We start from the raw sequence: 24,607 nt of genomic DNA, 5'->3' as shown, positions 1-24,607 counted from the left end.
ATACTGGCCAAACAGAAAACACGCTAATGGCATCGTAAAGTTAGATATAGTCGGCCAAATTAACTAGACCTCCCTGTCCTCTTAATTTCTAAGATCCCTCCCATAATAAAGGGGAAAACTCGGGACTGTCCAGGGGTCAATGTGTGTAAAATGCGTACATACAAATGTAGACTCGCGCCATTTGCCTTTATTGGCTATTTGGCCAGTTCGGAATTTGAAATCTGAATCCAGTCTAATTGATTCCCCCCGTTCCATATTCAAATAAATTCCGGAAGATTTATCGGGTTTAAGGGTGAGTTATATTGGGAATGTCACGACCTTTGATTTAATATCTTTATTCATATTAAGAAGTAATTGGCTGAAGCTTATCTCTGTACGTTTTAAACAAATTGAATAAAATCACTCTTAAAAAATTACCAAATATGATCATAAAATATAAGGATAAGTCTTAGAATAGGTGTGTGAATATTAAAATTTTAATTATGTATAACGTATTATGTATAAAGTATGTAGTTCATGCAAGCTAAAACTCGTCTCAAAACAATATATTGGAAACGTTCATTTTAATAAAATTCTTTGAAAACCTAATACAAATTATCATATTTCCATTATTTTTTTGTGAAAAATTCATACTATTTTTATTCAGGTTAATTAAACAACATTTAAATAAATAGATAAGCAGAATGAGGGAAGGGGGGAGCTTATGTTATGTTTTTACCACAGAAAACTGTACTTGTAAGGTTGTGTTATAATTTGAAGAATGGTATATAATTATAAATTTTGGATAGTAATGTATAAAACGTACAATAGATGTCACTATATGTTCTTACATAGTTTCATGACTGTAATTGATGAATATCACTTTTTATCAGATTGAGTTTACAGGTTAATACGCAAATCTGTATAAAAAAATTAGCAACACCTTTGTGTTTCTTAATATCGTAGCACAATGGGTGTTGCAAATGGCTACGATTCACGTAAAGTGGGTGGAGGGGTGCAAGGATGGTGGGGGAGATGATAGGGGATAGAACGGGTACTGACCGCCACATTAGTCGCTGTCCGTGCTCTCAGTGTGCCCTTAATTCAAAGTCGGGGGCTTTGTGGTAACCACCGTCCCATCCCTAGATTTAGAACGTAATCAGCAAAAAGTTAATGTTAAATAAGTATTTATGCTCCGGAAAAAAAAAACAACAGACAGTGAACATACGCCGATAATCAAGTTTTTTTTTTTTTAAATATGTGTTCTAAATTTAAATCTTTTCAATTTAATAGAAGATTGTAAATATTTAATTATTTAATGCTGAATTGTGTGTCTACAAATGAATTTTTAAAACGGCAGCTTCTATTGCTCTATGTGCGAATAAGCGCTAAGATAAAATAATAAAAAAATGTCTATTTAAGAACACCTAAATTTAAATTAAATAAAAATATTTCTTTCTTTTTCTTTCTATTACCTTATACTAGTTTTTACCTGCAACCTCGTTTACGTAACCAGGATATGTATGTTTACTGACCGGGTTAAAAACCCATATTAGTAGCTCATATTATTCTCCATTAGTAAGGATTATCACAAAATTAATATAGGACCATCAAATAAATAAAATGATTACAAAAAAACATGTGGATAAATTGATTAAAATTGATATAATATTCACCTTAATAGATGTCAATGACCTGAAACTTTTGCCACTAGAGAGCGTCACATTCATATACTTAGTATTATAATATCCATAAACGATTTGCCTAACACAAAATTATGTTGCTTCGTATAAACAAAGTCTCGAGTACGATTTATTATAATATTTTACGATTACGAGAACATTATAATATTAAATTTATAACTAAATTATATTCAATTAATTCTATATATAATTATAATATTTACAAAAACATAATATTGCATATATGTATAATATATTATTGGGTATATGAAATACATTATGATAAGCAAATTTGATATAAAATCACAATTCTGATCAATTTTACTAATAACTATTGTGACCCAACCCTCCAAACGACAGTGGGGTACATTTGGCCGAGTCGGCACACCACCCCACAGGGGCGGGTCCAGGGGAACTGACCGCCACCCTCGCCCCTGCTTATTTACTGCGGATTTTATTTGCACATGCCATGGCCACCGTTCCTTTAGCGCGGACATTTTGCATTGTGGACATTATTCTTCGACCGAAAATGAATTGTGTCAGTAGATTTTTCTTTCTCATTTCATTAAATATTACACAAATTATTATTTAATTATCATTTTATAATTTTTATAAATATGAAAATAAATTGTTACATAGTAAAGTTAGTAAGTAAATAATATTATCATACTAAAATTATTTTAAATTATTTTTTATTTTTATTTAATTTTTCAAGTAATTATAAAAAGGAGTCCTTAATTTGTTTGTCAATCTTTATTTATTAATGACGACTACTTTTTATGCAAAGTATCTACTCCTATAGTCTCGTCTTAATCCCAATGCTAAATTTATTAAAAATTAAGTCGGTCTTTTTTTGATACAACAAAAACTAAGGACATGTTTCATAAAAAGGCATCTGGAATTTTATTTTATTATCTAAATATTATAAAAACACAGTTTCAAATTATTTTTGAAAATATATATATAATAAATAGCTATTACTTAATATCATTAAATATAATATCGTTATTCAAAATATATATCCACTAACAATGGTTCAAAAACTTCAATCATTATATAAAGAATTCTATTTAACAATGTAAATATCTCAAATATTACAGTTACCGTACCTATCGTCTGCTCATATCCAAGAATATTACTGACATCATATTTTCCAGTAACATACGAATTACCCACAAATAACATCGCTAACAAACTCTTATTGCGAACATTTTCATGTCAAGAATAATTGGTGCCATCGGAGCGTCACGAGAAAAATATCCACTATCTCTTCAAAAATATGTTACGTCTCAGATCCATTGTCCTTTGAAAAAAGAATATCACATAACGAAGTTGAGTTCCGACTTTATATCAAATATCACGCATGACGCGACTCGCCCCTCGCCCCCGCCCTCGCTCCCACCCCCACCCGTGCAGGGAGGGCAATAAAAAATAATATATTGGAATATGTTGGAAATAACATAGTATCATCCACTGCTTGGATACCGAGCTCCTTCGAGGACGTTCGAGCCCTGACGAGTCCGGTCTTTTTATTGTCTCGGCAAAACTGCTGACGTAATGTAACGGCTTCGTATTTCTTATATCGTGCAGTATGAATAAAATTATGACAGTCTCTATTGGAATCCAGGGAGTTGTAGGGAAAAATGGTTACTTCTTTAATTAGGTTGAAACGTGTGTCTTCTAACCGGACTGTTTGTCAATTTATAAGATATGATAGGATAAAATGTTATAAAACTTATGTTTCTGTAATTGGTATAAATATGAAATCAGAATAATTAATTAAAAATTCATTTATAACATTAGTAACACTAAAAGCAATGTCTTGCTATTTTATAATATAATATATTATTTTGTACAGAGTTATTATTATTTTTTTAATTAATAATAAAAATATATATTCAGTCAGTCATATTTGTATCTAAAATATAATATTTAGCAGAAATATCCAATGGAACAGACGTATTTTTATATTTGTAAGTATACCTCATATATCTAATTATACTAAAAAATAGATGACTCAATAGATAGATAGATAGATACTCTTTATTGTTTCCTCCAAAAGATTACAATAGTAAACTTATTATAAATATATACAAGAAATAATCACAATGAGAAAACAATGGGCGACCTTATCGCTAAGAGCGATCTCTTCCAGGCAACCTTTGGATGGAGAGGAGTAATTATAAATTTAAAATCCATGCTTATGTGTTCACAAGACTAAACTTTAGTAATCTAGTTGGAAACGTAGGTTTGTATGTACTATTTATATAAAATTGCATTGCAGTCCCAAATTTTAAATTAAAACATATAAAAACTCTAAATATCTAAATCTATATATTTATTTTTATGTTTACTGCACACACTTCACTTACCATATTGAAATTAAAGCACTAAATATAATTTTCACTTGCACATCACTTTATAACACATCTGATTTTAAAAATCGAACACAGATCGATCAAATTGCGCACACGCACTCTCGAGACAGCTCTAATAAAGAATGGTTCAGGAAGTAAGGTAGACCCGGGGGTCAGGTAGCGGGGTTTAAGAATTACCGGCGTGTTAAAGGGTTAATATACAAAGGTATAATTATTATTATAAGGTTAGGGATTACACAAAAGACGTTTTTTAAAGAGATTCTAGTGTGTTGGGTAAGTACGTTGAAATTTGTACGGATTGTAATATTAGGTAAACCTAATATTATACATTATAACACTTATGTAGACTTTATATGAATAGGTGCAGATTATGTGTATTTTTTCATATACTACATCTAATTTTTGTTTGCTAATTTGCTAATAAGTCAATATTTATGATTTTATATGACTATTTTAAAGTGCTTGTAAATACTTAAAGTAAAAATTATTTATATTATATATACTAAATATTTTAATAATTAATTAAAATATACAACTTCTTAATTATTAAAATTTTATTTTAAATTGTACTCCATTAAAATTTTATGTACATTCTAATTTAATGAATTATTAAATTTTGTAATTATTTAGTTTCTACGACACTTTTACGTTAAGAATATGCAAAATCCCCATACTGCTTGATTATACTTTCGCGTGTGAAACTTGCAAACTGTCATATTGTTACACTATCACCGAACTAAACCCTTCGCATGTTACCTAATGTACCTGAAACGTCCCAACCCAATAATTCATTAACGAACAAAACTTACTTCTTTTAGTAATAGTAATAACCCTTTAACGCGGCACCGTTGTCTGATCGACCCTTGCGAAATTTTTGACACAAATAAAACACCCGTTCCGAATACAAATATTTAAGAAAAAAAAAACGCGTTCGCTTTTTAACTTTGTCTCTGGCCATAAATCAGTTTGGAAATAACCAACCGTTGCATTTAATGTTCGACATTCGAATTGAAGCGTAATCGATTGACACTTTGATCTCAAACAGTTCGATTTTTTTAAATTTTGTGACAAACGTATTTCAAGTGAAAGTTTTTAATTTATAACAACTACATTATTAATTATTATTAGTGTAACTTTATCTATTTGTATATACTTTAATTTTAAGAAAACAAAAAAGGAAGTGTTAATAACCAAACAAACAAGAATACAGTTAATTAATTACATCCACTGACAGAGAAATAGTTCAAGATAAATAAGTCCCGTAATTTTTACGGTAAGTATGCAAATAAAAATTCTTCCGTTTCTTTATTAGTGTAATAAAAACCTAAAATATATTTAATTAAAATATTATAATAGTCTAAATTGTGTAATATTATATACTAAAAACAGCGCCATCTTTAGTAATTGTATCTATAATAAATTTACAAGCAAAAATTCAAAAATATTTAAAAAACTATTTCAAAAATAAAAGGGTCGGCAATACATTTATAAAGCAGTCGCACTTATAGTACAGAGATCTTAGATAAGATTCAGAAATAATCATCGAGTACTTGACGTATGCCGCGGAGTAGTGCACTCAAATTATACGCCTAATTTAATTTCTTTGTATTCTAAATTTGATTATCAGATATTATATGAAGAGGCACTTCAAATGATTTAGTGATTTAGTATGTTTTATTATATTTTTTATATATAAAAAAAGTGTCGAATTGTTAAACAATGTAAATAACTTATGTACTATATATATTAATATATGGAGTTGTTTGTATTTTTAATTATAATTTAATAAAAAAGGTTAAATAATTTTTAATAACTGCGTAATATTACACAAATACATGTAAAATTAATATCTTAATGATTTAATATTTAAAAAATTCGTCTTATCGCTTTCAGAATACATATTTCACAACTTTCGGTATTTTCAAAATACATAAATAGTGTAAATAAAAAATATATACATAATAATGAATAATTATATATTGTCAAAAATTTTTAGTGATATAGTATATAGCATAATGTTTTGAATGCACAATGAAGTAAATCATATAAGATGAAATAAAAACTTTTTCAAACCATCTTCAAACACGGAAAACAGGCTTCCCCTCGGATCTCCGTAGTGTATGGACGTGTGTACAAATTCTGTTTCAATAGTTTATTTTAATAGTACTCTAAACAAATAGAAATACACTATAATAATTCTAGTAATACTAGGAGTGTATGAAGACAGCGCAAGTATATCACGAGCATCGAAATTAAGCACAACTTGCTGCGTGAGTTTGATATTGAACCCTTTTATAATTTTTATTACGATAATCCACGCAATTTTGTCAGCTAGAGCTAGAAGAAACGACAAATTGATGTAATTATATAGGGTAGAAGGAGATAGTGCGTTCTGTATTATCGGGGGTCAGCCGTAACTGGACGGAAAGCGATATTGTTCTATTTTGGCGATCGATGTCCATTTATCAAGACACCTGTGCATCACTAGATATTTTTTGTGTGTCACTTAAAGTTCTCATTAAAGTGGATATCTGTACATTCAACTGAGCACTGACCATTGTAGTCTGATCTTTGATTTCGTCGGTGGGCAATTGATATTTATATACAAAATAACAAAATTTTTTGTATCTATTATTTCTTCTGATTTTAATTGTATTGACTGATAATGCCCCTGAAACGAACTCCACCCAAAATATCAACATCCCAATCAGTAGTAACGGCGTCGACTGCTTCCCTGTCATCTAGGGAATCACTACTGCAGCATTATGATTCAGCGCCAGACTTGAATATTCCACAAGAACAAATAGATAAAAGTACTAAAATACTGCGTAGTAAAAGACGACGAAATGATTCTGGTGACATGAACCCTTATGTGGAAGAATTGAAGAGCATGTTTAATAAATTCTCGCTTGAACAGACTACTCGTTTCAATGAACTACAGCAGACGGTTGCTAATATTGAAAGGCAGAACACTGATATTTCAAAGTGCTTAGAATTCTTATCCGCAAAATATGAGGAGACACTGACCAAAATACAAACTCTTAAAGAGGAGAGAGCGGAGGATAAGAAACGTATTCACTCTCTAGAGGACAAAATAGAGCAAATGGAACGTAAAAATCTAGTCTCAGGACTTGAAATTAGAAATGTACCTTTGAGTGGTTCTGAAACCGGAAAATCAGAGTCGAAGGAAGACTTGAGTAACATAGTTAAATGTATGGGGAAGTCTCTAAATATTGAAGTTCATGATGCTGAAATAAAAGATGTATACAGAATTAATACAAATAAAGAATTCAACAAAACAATCATTACTGAATTCTCGTCAGTGATTAAAAGAGACAAAATATTAGAAGCGATTAAAAAGTTCAATAAGAATAAAGCTCCTAATGATAAGTTAAATACATCTCATTTAAATTTGAAAGTACCTAAAAAAAAATATTTGTATCTGAAACTCTGACCCAAAAAACTCGAAGACTTTTTTATCTCTCTCGAGAATATGCTCGAAATAATGGCTATGCTTTTTGCTGGACCTCCAGAGGAGTTATATATCTTCGTAAAGCTGAAAATATGCCTCTATACAGAATTAACGACGAGAGTGATCTTCCTAAGCCGAAACAGATAATTTGACTAGATTTCTTGTTGTTTGTCGCATTTAATTTTATTCTGGTTTACTTTGATCTTACTTATTTTATTATATGTAGTAATTATTATAGTATTAACATATTAAGCAAATCTGCTGTTAAATTATCCACATTTACTTCTAGAAAAGTACATGCATTTACACAACAACTTACATCACATATATCTCATCATATTACATCTGTCTGTTTTAAAATGGTCTTATATTTGTTTGCCTTTTTGTCTAAAAACTTAAAAATGGCTCAGATTTTGAAGTCGGTGATATCATTACTTATCATTAAGAAAAAAAATGGTTCATTTATTTTTATTTTTAAAATTCAATATATTAAATAATATTGCTGATGATTTGGATCAGATTGAGGTATCTAAATCTATGGTATGTGACACGGAAAAGTGTATTGACTTTGTTCCTAAAGAAAAATGTTTAAAAATTTTAACTCAAAATGTTCGCAGTATCGGTAAGAACTTTGATGGCCTTGTGGTGCTATTGGCGCAAATTAACGTAGATGTTGACATTTTGATTTTAACTGAATGTTGGTTATCATTCTCCCCTGTAATTCCAACTCTTAAAGGATATAATCACTGTGCAAACAAAATCTATCACAATCAGAATGAGGGTGTCATCATCTATTGGAAAAATACTCTCAATATTAATATAGAAGAACCGACTTTTAAACACGGTAATGCTCTTGTAATGGAGTTTGGATCTGAGTATGCCATAATAGCTATTTATCGATCGCCTTCTTACTGCAATATTGAACAATTCCTTGAATCACTTAATTTAATTTTGTCGAAACTAAAAACATTCAATAACATTGCGGTAATGGGAGATGTTAATATAAATATAACAAATGATTGTGAGGATCATAGATCAGTTCAGTATTTGACTCTTTTGGCAACACATGGTTTATTTCCAGCACACCTTTTCGTAACACGTGATAAAAGTAATTCATGTTTAGATCATGTGATGCTAAAATCTAAGAGTCGAGCCTTAACTATTGTACTTCAATCAACATTAACGGACCATAAAGCAGTGTTACTATGCTTATCATTTAATCAGATTGTAAATGTCTCCGATCCAATTCGTTCAAAATTAAATATGATAAGTTTTAGCAAAAATATAGAAAATCTTGACTTGGAGTCTATTTTTCAAATTACCGATCCAAATGATGCCATTAATTTTTTAATTTCTAATCTACAGTCATTGATTAATAAACACACGACTACGTATAAAGTTCCTAGGTCTAAACGAATCTTAAAACCTTGGATTACTCCTGGTTTACTAAAATGTATAAAGAATAAAGATCAACTACATAGAAAACATAAAAAGTTTCCAGATAATGAAACTATCCGTTTAACTTACCATCGATATCGTAATTTCTGTAATGATATTATAAAGAAGGTTAAAACTGAATATGAAAGACAAGAATTAAGTAAAGCTGGTAATGATAGTAAAAAATTATGGAAAACTTTAAAAAATATAACTCATAGTGCTAAAAATAAACAACCACCTCATGAGCTTATAAATTTAAATGATCCCCAGCTATCAGTTGATGAAATTAATGACTATTATGCAAATGTAGGCCAAAATCTTGCAGGAAAGATACCCCAGACTAGACAAAATTATCTTAATATTCCTTATGTTTCTTCCGGTAATAATTATTTTAATTCTTTTGTTATGCTCAGTACTGACGAAAATGAAATCTCACAATTAATAATGAACCTAAAAAATGATTGTTCAGTTGGATGGGATAACATATCTAATGTAATTCTTAAAAAATTTAAAAATAAATTAATTCCATATTTAACTTACATATTTAATTTATGTCTTGGCCAGGGTGTTTTTCCGGATGCACTAAAAATTTCCCTACTTTATCCAATTCACAAGAGTGGTGATAGAGACCGTGTAATAAATTATAGACCAATTTCAATTCTTCCGTCTCTATCTAAAATATTAGAACGTATTATTAATATTAGACTAATAAAATTTCTTGAGAAAAATAAAATTTTGTCAGATAATCAATTTGGATTTCGTTCAGGAAGGTCCACTGATGATGCAGTGGAAGAGATGTTAAATTTTATATCTAGTAGCCTAGATCAGGGTAAAAAATGCCTGGGGATCTTCTTGGACATTGCTAAGGCTTTTGACACGGTCTCTGTTACTACACTTTTACATAAACTGGAGAAAAGTGGAATAAGGGGTACTCAGCTTGCACTATTTGAGAGTTATCTTTCAAATAGAACACAAATGGTTGCAATAGGCAATTATAGGAGTAAACCTCTTCCCATAACCTATGGTGTCCCTCAGGGCAGTATTCTTGGCCCTACTTTATTTTTAATTTATATAAATAATCTATGTAAACTGAAACCCCTCCATGGTAATATCATATGTTATGCCGATGATACGGCTCTCCTTTTCACTGCAGATACTTGGGAGGAGGTATTTCGTGCTGCAAATGAGGGAATTAATGAAGTCACACAATGGCTTACTAATAATACTCTATCTCTAAATACAGAAAAAACTAAATATCTTGCATTTTCCATCCGGGAGTCTACTCAACCGTCTGTTAATTTATGTATTACTGCCCATACTTGTTTACCATTACATCTAAAAAACAATAGAACATGCTCATGTAAATCTTTGGAAAGAACACAGCTAATAAAATATTTAGGTGTATTTATTGATAATAATTTAACATTTAAACAGCATATAAATAAATTAACTTGTAGAATTAGGAAACTTATTTACATTTTCAAACGTCTGAGGCAAGTTGCAGATATGAAAATTCTAAAACTAACTTATACTACATTGTGTCAGTCCCTTTTGACCTACTGTATAGTTGCTTGGGGTGGTGCTCCTAAGACAGTTCTAATAAATCTTGAGATTGCACAGAGAGCTGTTTTAAAGGTTATTAATTTCTATGATTTTCAATATCCCACAAACTTGCTATACCAAAAATGTAATGTTCTTTCTGTCCGTAAATTATATATTCTTAATACTATAAGTAAACAACATTCTATATATCAGTTTGATGCAAATATTTCTGAGCATAAAAGAAGAGTTAATGATGTTCAAGCTTTAAAAAGTTATAATAAATTTCACACATCATTTATTCGGAAGTTTTTATTATTTTTGGGACCATATTTATATAAAAAGGCAAATAAGGAATTATCTATATATTCAAAAACTAAACATATATGCAAAAGAATTGTTAGTAATTGGCTATTAAGTAAGACATATGATGAAACTGAGGATTTGTTATTAGTAGTATGTTAGGTTATGACTGCCATTTTAAAATAACTCATCCATTCCATACATTCACAAATTACACAGTCAAGATTTCATTTACAAAATATTATTTTGGGCAAATTAAATTATTACCGTATTAGTACCTTAACTTGTATTGTTTCTTTATTTGTATAATTTTGTGTCATTGTGCCATATAGGGAAGAGCACTGCTTATCCTAAAGTACAGGATTTACCTATTTAGGGAGCAGAGTTTTACCTATATTTAAAATGTAACATTTATTTTTGAAATAAATTATTATTATTATTATTATTATTATTATATTATTATTATACATGTTTAAATAGAATCAATATCAAAACCACACTAGAGCTTTCCAAACACAATTTACCAACACATCTGCCTCATAGGATATGCTCTTTTAAATAATTCTATATTTGAATATGCCCCTATGCAAAAACTGAATAGCGGATTTGGCGAAGGTTCGAAAGCCCATTGTCATAGATCAGGTATACGCAAAAATCGCAACATTCAAATTAATAAAATAATAAAACTAGTTCGTGATCTATGCAAGGGTTAAGTCTCTATTGTTGGAGATATAGAGGGGGATTATCTATGGCCAGGTATTTTTTATAACGGTTTTCTTTATGTTACTTGTTAACGAGATATATCTAATTTTAAATAGGCCAGTTTATTGTTATATTAATTCAAGACAATATGAACTAGTATAATATAAAGTAAATCCCATATTAAGAAAACATCAATATTCATTAAATAGTATATATAGTATCTCAAAAATAATCAATAAAATAGATTCCCAATTAGCGACTATAAACTTTAAACTTTTTTATGTTTTTGCAATTGAAAAAACATCCTTTACAATAAGATACGATGTAAATCTGGGTTTATCAAGCAGTTTAATAATCAAATTAAGTGTCTAATTAATCATTTCTTTTATAATAATTACTTAATTGTCATATTATAGGTAGATATGTATGTGTCGTCTGTATAGTCAGATAAAATGTCTTTATACAATATTGTTATTCATAAAATATAACTAAATTTATTATTATTATTATTATATCAGCCATTAACTGTTCGCTGCTGAACTTCCCCGTAAGGGAAGTGAGCGAGTAAGAGATAGAAAGAGAATGAGTAAGAGTGAGTTTGCTAGTAGTTGCAACGCTTGTCAGGCAGGTTGACAACCGCAGTTAGACTTTGATACTGCTTTAAGAGGAACGCTGCTTCCCATCCCTCGACCATTAAGTTTCCGTAATCGCTGACGACACTCACGGTAAAGAAAAAGCCCATTCAATGCCAGAACATATATACCTATACATCTAACTCTCCTATTTAAGAGCTGCGCTCTTGTCGGTAGATCTCTTGCCACTCACTACGATTTTTAGCGAGTCTCTACCTCTTGATCCGACACGACACCAACTCCTTCCTTGATCTGCCTAATGTAACTATGTCTCGGTCTCCCTCTTTCCTCCTTCCTTCTATCTTACCTTTTATTATAATGTTTAGAAGTTCGTCGTGTCGTATCAAGTGTCCCAACATTTTTCCCCTTCTGTCCTCAATAGTTCTAATAGTTTGTCTTTTTTCCTTAACCCTAAGCAGGACCTCCTCATTGCTAATTCGATCCCTCCAGCTAATTTTATCCATCCTTCTCCAGCACCACATTTCAAAGGTTCTAAGTTTATCATTTTCCTTCTGAGTTAATGTCCACGTTTCACATCCATACAAAGCTATATTCCAGATATAGGTTTTGATAAGCCGCTTTTTAATATATTTTGTTATCTTAGCCTGTAAAAGGTGTTTTTTTTTTTGTTATTGAAGGCTTGTTTGACCACGGCTATTCTCGTGACTACATCCGAAGTACAGCTGAAATCACTTGTGATTAAACTGCCTAAACATTCAAATGTATTTACTTGTTCTAATTGAGTATTGTTAATTTTTATAGTATTATTTTGTTGAGGTTTAATTTCAACAAAACTAAAACTAAAAACCTATTATCATTAATAAGTTAATGACCAATAAAAAATATATCACAAGGGTCATGAGAACTCGACGATTTCACAGCGATCACCTCTTGACACTATAAAATACTGATTCACGAATTGCCACAAAAAAAAAGATCGGGTCGTTGCATTTTTGGGGTTAAAAAGGAATGTTTTGGGGTAAAAACAGTTTGTTTGATATATTGTACGCAACAAAACTAATTATATTTGTATAGCTTTTTAGATTTGAAGGGTCATTTGTTGTACTTTTTATGGTGTTTTGCAGGGAATCTGTTTTGGTATTTTGTGCACTTTATTTCATTTGACGGTAATTAATAGATAACGTTTAATTTATTAACTTGTCATTGTCGATGGGAAATTTGGAAATATTTTTTTTTTCTTAATAATTATTTTAATGAATATAATGAATACGTATATAATCATTTGTATGTAATGTAGTTTTTTTTTTTATTAATTTTTAAATGTTTTTGTGCATTCCTATTGTTTAAGTATATCGGACTGCAATTCAAACTAAAGGCATATTATTATTTTTATCTACGCAATCAGTTTTGAAATCTAGAATAACTTAGGACAAAAATCTTTGGAAATTTATACAAACTGACCTGAGATATATAAAAGATAAACTTCAGGTGAAATCAAGTATTAGAATAAGAACACTTATCATTATGCTAATGTACAATGATTTTATAAATATATACTTACATAATAGGTAGATATATATATATATATATATATATATATATATATATATATATATATATATATATATATATATATATATATATATATATATATATATATATACTTAGTTAAATAAATATTTATATAATATTAACATTTATTTTAAATATTTTACATTAACAATACACAGTTACAAAAATATGAAATCGGTGATCTCTAATACACTCTCGAAATTTTTTATTAGAAAAAAACCCTAGCAAAACAAACACAATCAGTTGCATTTAGTAGTTTGGTAGCTTACATCGCTACCATTGGAATGATTTTTTTTTTTTACTAAACCCGTAACAGCTATTGTATCTTTTTGCAAGAGTCAACGAGCAATACATTCTTTTTTTTTAGGTTTTTTTTTTTACAGAATCCTATTTCTCGGATTTAAAGGGATTTAGACACTTTGTTGTGGCAACAATGACGTTTGTGGAGATCGATATTTGTTCTGATTTAGGGTTTTGAGTTTTTTTCTATATTCTCACGGTGTACGTAGTCACTTTTACCATACAATGGCGTTTAATAGAAAGTTTTTAATTTATTAACTTTATTTTTTGAGTAAAACATGAAATAAATATGAAATTATATATTTTTATTTAATTTTGTTTTCTTTACGGCAATTAAAAAGTTCAACTGTTAAATAAAAATATTTATAATTTTTTTTGTTTTTTTTTTTTGTTTATTCCACAATAAAAGCATTCTTTATTGCCGTGTTGGCCCGGCATAGAATTTGCATATTATATTATTAATTAATATTATATTGCGGTTGTCAATTCTCCCGCCAAGCGTAGCAACTACTGGCAAAACCTTCCTTATGGGGGAGGTCTATGCTGCAGTGGATAGTTAACGGCTAATATGATGATAAAAATCATTTTATATCTTGACTTAATTAATATAATATCAACCCTTAATCTACTTCTATTATAAAAAAAGAACCAATAATAAACCAATATAAGAGAAGAAAAACAATAAAAAATAAACAACAATGGCTTAGTTTAATATAGCAGATCTTATTCTCATTAATAGCTCATTAAAAGAATAGAAAATTTATTAACCAACTTCAAATTTATTATGAACTAGCGGCCCATCCCGGCTTCTCACGGGTGGACATTTTTACATTTTAAAAAGTGGCCATTAAGGCCGCTTAAAAATGGAGTAACTTCTCCCGTTTCCCGACATTTCCCTTCACTGCTCTGCTCCTATTGATCGTAGCGTGATGAAAAGTATACTATGACCTGCCCATGAGTATGAAGACTAATTGTACCAAGTTTCGTTAAAATCCATCGAGTAGTTTTTGTTTCTATAACAAACATACAGACAGACAAAAATTTTACTGATTGCATTTTTGGCATCAATATCGATCACTAATCACCCCCTGATAGTAATTTTTGAAATATATTTCATGTACAGAATTGACCTCTCTACAGATTTATTATAAGTACAGAAGACAATAACAAAATACAACTTTTACCTTACATCTATTTATTTATTTATTCATTCGTTAGTACAATTATGCAAACTATTTTATGTACTATAAATATCAAAAACAAGACCTTAAAAAAATACTTAGAGATAAAAAAGTTCTTTGAGATCACTGCCAACTGGTATAGTACCTAGGAGACTTGCTACATTTCCACGCTGAATAGCTATAGAGATGCGTTGACCAAAGTACGAGGCCAGCCAATTATTACCTACATATTAACTTTTGAACTTTCATATTGCACTATTATAATTTATCTAAACGATTATGTTACTCGTTTCTTATACACGTAAACAAATCGGGACATGGTAGTAAAATTACAGGATACAGAGGAATAACACCCGAGTCCTCAAGAATGGCAACGCATAGGGGGTATCATGGGCGAAACAGTATACTCTGTTATGTCCATGGTACGGCTCATGTCTATAGGCGACGGTTACCACTTTCCATCAGGTGGTCCAGCAGCTTGTTTACCATTCTAAGTTGCTTAAAAAAAATAGTTAATTCTTGATTAACTCATTTTCAGACTAGACTTTTCATCCTCACGCACTATTTCTCACTCACTAGCGTATACCGCATAGGATAAACATTCCATTATAATTCTCTGACTAAGTAAAAAATAAAAGATCCGTATTCATAATCGCAGACCTAGATACTAATTATTTGTATTTAGATCTACGGATATAAAAAAAGTTGCATAAAAAACAATGTTACCTATATATAACAAACCAATACGTCCTAATATTACCAATTCGCAACACCAAAAGACTCGTGCGACAAATCCTAATAATTTCACCCCTGTTTCCCCTAATGCCATCCAATCTATCGCCCCAATACTTGGCTTATCAACATTCGGACACCATAACAGGCCTTTCGTAGTCTCATACATATTTTAGGGGACATACACCCCGTTTGGTCAACTGTCAGTAATGATTTGCTACCGTTTCTCTCCCTAACGCCCCCACGTTCGAATACCAAAATATTATGAACTTGGAATTAGTTTGGATTTGTTCCACATTGATACTAATAGGTAGGGTATCGCGGGCCAAGTTACACTGGTGCCTGTTATGGGGCCAGGGGGCGTTAGGAAAAACTTAGATTATCTACTATTTTTTTGGATGCACGGATACCGGGGTGGTTCGCTGGGAAATATGGCTTCCTATTCATATACATTTTGGTTTTGTAGTTTCTCTATCTGTAGTGGATAGCTTGACATATTTTAACCGATTTCAAAAAGGAACAAATTCAATTATATTTTTTTTAAGAGAAATTCATACGTATATAAAATACATTATATTAAGCGCGATCTTTTACCACTTTGTGAATCGATTTTGGGTTTCCTTTTTTAATCGATTTACACTTATACTGGAATTATTCTATTGTTGATATAAATATTTTATTTATTTATTTTATTTATTCATTAGTACAAATATGTGTACATGGTGTAAATATTTTCTTTTAGTTTCAATAAAATTTATTTACACAGGTAATTCAATATAATGAGACAACATCTATTAGGTTTTTCTAGTATTGCTTAATTTTTTTAGATGTAGGTACACTTATATAATATGTATTTTTATATAAACTTATTTATTTTTTAATTATTTATTTATTCTTTATTGACCACATTACAAAAAATTTCTGGTACAAAAGGCGGACTTAATACTATATAGCATTCTCTCGCAGTCAACCTTTGGCAAAACAGAAATTTTATTATGCGGTGAGAAAAATTACAACACATACAATAGAGAACTAATGCACATTATGATTATATAAATATACATACATAAATACATTAAACAAATATTACATAAATATACAAATATGTAATACAAATACCTACATACAAATATAAATGTACATAAATAAATATATAACTTATTTGAATTAAATAAATTATCATGATATAATAATGCACTTTTTAATATAAATACGTATATATCTCTAACTCTAAAATGGCATATAACTATAAACCCGTAAAATCGAAGCGTCGCCGCCAGACATAGGTTTTCGTTGTACAAACAAACATTTAGGTTTATTTGGTTTACATTCGCAACGTGACACTGCCAGTGGCCGATGGATTCGGCAAATAGCATTTGTGGTTTCGTAAACAACTCGAGTCGGCTATCGCATTACTTATAAATAGAGTACTTAATGTGAACACACTTAATCATAATCGGTATACCATCACCATCATCATCATCATTTTTTTGTGGGTGAAAATAAAATTGTGACCTCGCCTGCTCTATAGGTATACGCTGACGGGTCACCAGTGAAAGATGATAGATGAGAATCAAAGCAGGCCAGTTGGCCCCTTGTGATGAATTTAACAATAATTAATCACAGGTTTCCAGGGGGAATTCCGTGGAGGTCGATCTGATAGGGTATATTGCCTGCAATGGAACTGTTCATGAATTTGAAATTACCTGTGATTATTATACCTAGTAGGTACTTCTAGAAGGCACTTAATAAGAGGCACGGATATTTAAATTTGAATGGACTTAAATCTTAAGGTGTAACTAGCTCTATAAAGAAAAATAAGATTCAACAAGATACCTGAACTATTTTTTTCACTTTCGGACATTCGGACTAAAAAAGTCTTAGTATCTCTTAAACAACAAGGCACGTAAGTACTAGCCAAGATTTGCGAATGTGTCACAAGAAATAGTAGTTTTCAAATATATATATACTCGTACATATTATTATTCCACTTGATAAATTGTCGTATCAATTTTATTTGCCCAATCCAGTTTACTGAACCTTCACAAATAACTTATCATAACTTGTTATAACATAACGAAAGAAAAAATATGCTCGTGTTTGTTCACCCCCGATCTAGAGAAATGTTTGCTGTGAATAAACAACGGACAGATGTGTCGATCCATAGAATTAAGTAAAATAGGTAATAAAATATATGTACCCATATTTTTTATGTACAAAGGAAAAACATATTATAATTAAGAACTTACACTTTTCATACAAGATTGAAACTTTTCCGAAAGTAAACCATTTCATATCATATACAAATCCTTAAAATCTACAAGATATTTTCTTGTAGATTTCATGCTCCGCGTGACTCAAGCATGATAACACTTTTATCAAATCGATCTATTACATACTAATATTTTCCGTTATATTTTGGACCGTATATATTTTGTGCCAATACTTATTTCTCTACTACCTGCCCCGTAATATTTGATCATATCGAAAATTAATGAACTGGTTGTCTCTGAGAGTCACTATCAGACAGACGTTCAGTCCAAAGCTAAAGTTCGCTTCTCTCTATAGTCGAAACAGTTAATCACGCACGTACACTCTTTTTACTTCGCTCCGTCTATTAGAATAAACGCTCCTCATGACCTGAACATGTTGATAATTTTATTTATTCTATTTATTAATTATATTTTACTTTCCGTTGAATTTTAGACCGTATATATTCTGTGCCAAAACTTATTTCTGTATTACCTGACCTGTAATATTTTGTTATATCGAAAAATAAATATACTGGTTGTCTCTGAGAGACACTTTACATATGTTTAGTCCGAAGTTCGCCTCACTCTATAGTCCAGACAGTCAATCACGCACGCTCGTCGCGTTCACCTCGCTCCGTCTACCGGAATAAAAGCTCCGCATGACCTGAACACGGAGACACTTTTATGGATATCATTCGAATTCCAGGACCACATTCGATTTATTACTACTATTTTACTTGCCATTGTATTTTAGAACGTATTTATTCTATGTTAGAACTTTTTATATTTTCTGTCATATACTCGTACCTAATATTTGTTGCCATATAATATTATAGTATATCTAATAAGAAATTTATAAAATATTTTTTATTTCTAAATATTAAATAAATGAATGAAGTATTTCTTGCAATATCAAAAAATAATTTAGATAGACAAATTTAAAATTATAATGATATGACTTTTTTATGACATTAAATAATATAAAATTTCAAGTAAATAAACCTCATACCACTCATACATTTTCATAAATAGATTACTATTTAACTACTGTAATATTTTATGTAATACTTTATTCATAATGGGTGAAATGTATAAATAAATGTAATTTTATATTTAAAATACTGGATACAGAGGCATAACACTGTAGTCTTTATATCAGGCGGATCGTCAGCTTGTTCACCGTTATAAGTTGCATAAAAAAAAAAATAATAATGTCGCGGGTACAGAGTTGTAGAATTATAAAATCTATGCAAAAGAATCAAAACCAATTTTCCATGGAGTCAAACAATAAGGTGTTTGAATTGGAAAAAAAATACCTTCACTATTAATGAACAAGAATATTTTATCCTCACTACTTTGTCGTTCACCCTTATTGCATACAAAAATCCATTATGACCCTCAAAAAAAAAAACAAACAGTTGCAAGAGTTAACCCTTTGAAAAAATGGCAAAATCCGCTATCATCTCGTGAGAACTCGGAAGACGCAACCCTTACCAGCTGGCCGTAAACCGTAATATAACAGTTCACAAACAAAGGGCCAAACCCTTTGAGATCCGCGGCGGGTCGAAGAGACCAAGAATCAAAAAGTTGAAAGGTAATCAAGGGTTAGTCCGACAGGTGGCGGCAGATGCTTCCTGATACGCGTAAAATTCAATTTTTTTAAGCGCCACGTTTGTGATCGGATCTCACGGCGTCTGATGAAGTGTGAAAATTAATAGCTCTCATCATAAATTAAAATAAAATGGCGGCGTCGTAAATTATCAGTAACTACAATACCCTTTACGGATTATTATGATATTAAAAAATATATAAAGCTTGGTATCGACAGGATGCCTGTAATAATTATAAATAATAAGAAAGGTCGTGACAATGTCAAATATATAAGTAAATGATTATTTTGTTAATACTTTATATTAATATTTATTTTTGTTTATTTTTTTTTTTACAACACAGAGGCGAACGAGCATGCGGCTCACCTGGAGGTAAGTGACTACCGCCGCCCATGATCACCCGCAAAACTAACGGCATTGCTGGTGTACTGTCGGCCTTTTAAAAAGGAATATGCTCTTTTCTTTAATACATATTTTAAACTTATAATATATAAATTATTATTTTGCCATATATACCTGCATAGTTTGACGTATATTAACAAATATTAACAGATAAACATTGCTTAAATTAAATTAAATGAAAATTAAATTAGCACTTACTCAAAGTTATCTTTATTTTATGCAATTAATTTTATCCAATAATACTCCTGCAAATAATATTACATGAAATCAGTAAATATTCCTTCATATATTATTGGTAAGTACCTTTAATAAACTAAGACCAATATAACATATGCCTTGAGGGTTTCTTGTCTTTTCTTTCCTTTACTTGCGCTATAACATGTTACTTTCCTTTATTTAAAGATTATAAGCAATTGAATGTAGTACCTACATACAATACAACCTATAAGTTTTAATTGTAAAAATAGTAATCGCTTTTTTTTTAATGAAATAAAATATGAATATTAAGTACTAATAAAAAAATCACTTTCTAAATACCAAATACCTGTACCTAATTAGTATCTAATAGTAATGCTTACATTATGCGATTAAGGGATTGTTATCAATGGAGTTTGACAGCCCTATTGATAGCAATATGCCTTATTAGGTCGACCTCCACGTGGTTCACCTTGGAAACCATCGTGAACAATTCTTGTTGAATTCGTCACGACGGGCTAACTGACCTACTTCATCCTCATCTATCACCCTTCACTGGTGCTGCGCCAGCGTATCCCGTTAGCGCAGGCGGGGTTACCATACCATTTTCACCCATCAAAAAAAAAAAATGCTTACATTATATAGATATAGCAACGAGTGTAAAAACGGATCAACTTTTAGTCAATCAAATTGACTGACACACTTTTTTTAATCAAATCAATTTAGAAGAATTTGTATAGATGTAGAGAGATCTATAAAATCTTAATAGTACCTAATGTAATAAAAGTACATTTGATAAAAATCTGCATTTTATTAGATGTAAAATAATATTACTATTGTAATATATTTATATCCCAATAATTCTTCTAAATACTGCAATATTAAATTGGACAATAAAATTACTATCTATTACTCAGAAATTAAATAATTAACACGAAATATATTTATATTACGAAAATCATCATTTTAAATCGCTTATCTTTCCACTGAACAATATAAATAAAAGAAAAAAAAAACAAATTATAAGTAAAAAAACTAACGTCTACAGAAAAAAAAAGAATTTTAAATCCGACCTCCTACAATACATGTCAATCCACTCGTAAACCGAATACCACTTCAAATAATTAATGCTCATTGAGAACATAGGTGCACCCTCGAAATGTCAAAGGAGGCCGGATATAAACTAACCGCCTTTTCTTTACGCTTAAAAAACAACAAAGCCACCGGCGCAAAAGGGTTAGTGGTACAAAAAAGTAAAAAACCCACCTTGGCAATGTTACGCCAATTTTGCTTTCAAGGAAATTAGATATCCTCTTACAATAGAGCCGGGCCTTTTAACCCTTTGTGTGCGTGTGGGAAAAATTGGCAGATAGTATTGGGTATCTAATGTTAGCGGAACTATACTGCGTCAATTAACCTACGTCGTCTTGCAACTGTACTTTTTTCGAATGCAATTTAGAAGTACCGAATGGTTGTTTGATAATAAAATTACACTAATCACTAGCTTCACTCCTAAAAATGTTTCGTACTGAAGTCATAACAAGAGTTTTTTTTAATGGGGGATAATGGAATGGTAACCCCGCCTGCGCTATCTGTATACGCAGGAGGGCATCAGTGAGGGATGATAAGTGACGGTGAAAGCAGGTCAGTTAGCTCATCTTGAAGAATTTTACTAGAAATAACCACGATGGTTTCCAGGAAGAACCACATTAAGATCGACGTGATAGGGTGTATTGCTGGCAATGGGTCAGTTTTTTTTATGGGTGCAAATGTTATGGTAACCCCGCCTGCGCTAACGGGATACGCTGGTGGAGCACCAGTGAAGGGTGATAGATGAGAATGAAAACAGGCCAGTTAGCCCATCATGATGAATTCATCAGGAATTAACCATGATAGTTTCCAGGGAGAACCGCGAGGAGGTCGACCTGGTTGGGTATATTGCTAGCAATGGGATTCTCAGTCTCCATTACTAACAATCCCTTTCCCCCTTCCAGATGTATTCATTACGATGGGCTGATTGATCTGCCTGTTTTTCATTCCTACTTATCATCCCTCACTGGTGCCTCACCAGCGTATATTTAGCGTAAGCGAGGTTACCATTCCATTATCATCCATTAAAAATTCTAATTTCCAAATAATTTAAAACAAACTGCTAAAGTAAACATTTAATTCGAATACAAAACAATATTGCACGTCAACCCGTCGGCTGCGGGCGGTGGCCGCTGTGGCCCGCGCACGTAATTTCCCACAGGATGCCTTTCAGCAACGATGACTAATGCACGCGCCGGACCCACCACGGTTACGTTGCCAACTAGAAACTTCGCCTAACATAGTTGTCTAGTTATTTTTTACTTAAACTTATTTACTTCATCTTTATTCTGGCGAATGTAAATAAGTATTAAAAAAAATACTAAAAGAGTAGTCTGCGTCTACCTTTGTCCAATTCATGTTTCTGCTGCGACGTAGCTGTATAGACCTGCATGTAGGTATAGGTAATATGGATACCGATACAATATCTATATATTGGGTTCCTTTGAACATTGATGACGTAAAAAGGTAATCACTCATTTCGATATCGTCCATATCGGTAGGATATCTATTATCGAATATGCTAAAGTCTGTTATTCATATATTATTTTTTGGATAATAGACTTTTAACATATTCCTTATTGTATCAGTATATAGATATTGTAACTGAAATATATACATATTGCTATATATTACCCATCCCTACTTGCATGACTGTGTTTCCGTTAAAGGCAGTGAAATTACAGGATACAGAAGTATAGAAAGATAGTCCTTAGGAATGGCAACGCAAAAAATTTACCATGGGCACCATTGTGCATTCTGTGATATTCATAGTGCTGTCTATTGGTTATGGCTACCACTGTCCATTAAGTGCTTATATACTTTTGTAAGTATTAAAGTTTTAATTTTTTTTTTAAATTGAGTCCCCATTTGGTAACAAAGTGAGACTATAACGATTATTACTTCTTTAACAATATTTTGTAAAAAATAAATAAGACGAGCTAATACTTATTGTACGTACTATGTATACTGTAATTGAAGATAAATGTAATAAATTTCCATAATTATATTTTTTTACTATAAATGTAATATTGCTGATTTTTCTTTTTATATTTTTTTTTCTTATCTAATTGTAAATTTGTATACCTCGATAGATGGGGTTGATCATAGAGGACTTATACTGTTTTACCATCCATTGTTACTTATGTATCACAAAATAAATAAATATATATGTAGGTATTTATATAATACTATATATAATATGATGTATTCACCAGTGGTGAGAGGAGAATTTTTTAATAAAACTATGTCAAGTTGCCTATCCAGCGAGGTAATAGAATATCTTATGGGGAGAGACCCGTGCCCAACACTGACGTTAATGGGTTACTAAGTTGCTAATGACATCGCTTATTTATGTAGTTGAGCGTGTTTGACATTAGCGATGGAGGTAATATTAGTGATGTTATGTTTTATACGTTACAATTTGAAATATTTTTACACGGTTTAAGGTTTTATATAAGAGACTGAGATTTTTTTTCGATGGGTGAAAATGGTATGGTAACCCCGCCTGTGCTAACGGGATACGCTGGCGTAGCACCAGTGAAGGGTGATAGATGAGAATGAAAACAGGCCAGTTAGCCCATCATGATGAATTCATCAGGAATTAACCATGATAGTTTCCAGGGAGAACCGCGTGGAGGTCTACCTGGTTGGGTATATTGCTAGCAATGGAATTCTCAGTCTCCATTACTAACAATCCCTTTTTCCGCGATTTTAATTGTTTTGTTTTTATCAGTCAATCATAGCCCATGTTATTTCACTGCTAGACAAACGCCTCTCTCCCATTGATTCCACCTCCCATAATTAATAGTTGATTTTGAAAGTTGTACCAATTTTCTTAAAATGAATCGAGATCAAGATCGTCTTTCTAACGCATACGAAGTCTTTTTTCTTATTATTTCTAACCTTTTGAATGAACAAATTCGTAATAATAATATTGTACAAAGTATGAAACTTAATATTTCATGGATGAACGCTCAAAGCCCAACCATGGATCGTTATTGATATGGTTTTAATCCGTGTACCTACGCAGAGAATATTCGAGGTAAGGCAACCTCTAAGTATAATATAATCTCTATTCTAAATATTAAATAACCGATCTACTTACTGAGGTAATAGCATTTTAGGGTTATATGAGAATAAGTATGTAATTTTATTTTATTACGTTTCAAATGATTACGAGATATAAAT

At 30.9% G+C, this 24,607-nt stretch overlaps 1 long non-coding RNA gene across 1 annotated transcript in view; it reads right to left on the bottom strand.

Annotated features, from left to right (window-relative positions):
* LOC128200563 (uncharacterized) overlaps positions 1-4,226 on the bottom strand; it is a 99,986-nt gene extending 95,760 nt beyond the window's left edge. The window contains exon 1 of the long non-coding RNA XR_008252772.1: positions 4,034-4,226. This is a non-coding gene — a long non-coding RNA (uncharacterized LOC128200563). The remainder of the gene's footprint in view (positions 1-4,033) is intronic.
* Between the last annotated feature and the right edge of the window lie 20,381 nt (positions 4,227-24,607).

The sequence above is a fragment of the Galleria mellonella genome, unplaced genomic scaffold (genome assembly GCF_026898425.1).
Source record: "Galleria mellonella isolate WM207_F2 unplaced genomic scaffold, CSIRO_AGI_GalMel_v1 utg21, whole genome shotgun sequence".
Lineage (NCBI taxonomy): Eukaryota > Metazoa > Arthropoda > Insecta > Lepidoptera > Pyralidae > Galleria > Galleria mellonella.
Note: the sequence above shows the minus strand (reverse complement) of the source record. Positions and strands in the feature narration are given on the sequence as shown.